Source organism: Labrus bergylta, chromosome 3, assembly GCF_963930695.1.
Source record: "Labrus bergylta chromosome 3, fLabBer1.1, whole genome shotgun sequence".
Lineage (NCBI taxonomy): Eukaryota > Metazoa > Chordata > Actinopteri > Labriformes > Labridae > Labrus > Labrus bergylta.
This window is the reverse complement of record NC_089197.1, coordinates 35890531-35891843: the sequence shown is the minus strand read 5'-3', so window position 1 is coordinate 35891843 and position 1313 is coordinate 35890531.

Here is a 1313-nt window from a genome sequence, read left to right as displayed (position 1 = left end):
AGTCACACCTTACCGACTGAATTATAGATATACAGGTGTGTCTCCCCACTACATCTCATTAAACATGGGGGCCATCATGAATGCAAAAATGTTCAACCTGCTTTGTTCAGAGTCTTTAAATTAATTCTACCTGCAAGAACATAAGGCCTTTACCTGAGACTTTACCTGGGAATTTACCTGAGACTTTACCTGAGACTTTACCTGAGACTTCCCTTCTTACCTGAGACTTTACCCGAGACTCCCCTTCTTACCTGAGACTTTACCTGAGACTTTACCTGAGACTTCCTTTCTTACCTGAGACTTTACCTGAGACTTCCTTTCTTACCTGAGACTTTACCTGAGACTTTCCTTCTTACCTGAGACTTAAACTGAGACTTTCCTTCTTACCTGAGACTTTACCTGAGACTTTCCTTCTTACCTGAGACTTTACCTGAGACTTCCCTTCTTACCTGAGACTTGACCTGAGATTTTCCTTCTTACCTGAGACTTTACCTGAGACTTTCCTTCTAACGTGAGACTTTACCTGAGACTTACAGACCTTTCAATCACAGGTAGCCCCGGCCCTAACCCCTCTACCTCTTCCTGGTCTCTTTGACTCTAATTGGACAATAGTTGACTAAATTAACATCAGGCTATGTTGAAGAAGACTTGATACTAGAGATTGAGACCATAAAGTCGTTTGCAAAATGTTTCCTGAGTAAATAAATCCAGAAACTTCTATAAGATCAGACGGCAGTCGCCACCTGCTGGTCATTATAGAGAATGCAGGTTTAAAACACCTGTGAAATAAAGGACCACACACACTTCTTCACACACGCACACAAACACACACACACACACACACACACACACACGACCTCACAACCACACGTTTCTTTAAACAGCTTGCTTTCCTCCCTCTCCAACAACAGTTCTTTCAAAGTAAATGTTTTCTGTTTTTCCATCTGAGTAACACTTCCTGCCCCCACCCCCCCCCCCCCCCCCCCCCCCCCCCCCCCCCCCCCCCCCCCCCCCCCACCCTCCTTACGGACACACACTGAAACACACACTGCTAAAGGGAGTCTCTTTCTCTCTCTCTGTCATCAGCAGCCTGGCCGTGTGAGCGAGCCGTAGTTCTCTCCACACTGAGCTCATTGAGCCGCCGTAGAGTCCCCTCCCTCAGAGACCGGGACCATGAGAGCAGACCTGTTCCCCCTGAACTACACATTGTTTGACTTGACCAGAACACATAGACGAAAAGATTCGTTATGATTTGTTACCAGTGAAATCTCTTCATGATGAACTTCGATTTATCTTGACAGCAGCTGAGGAGA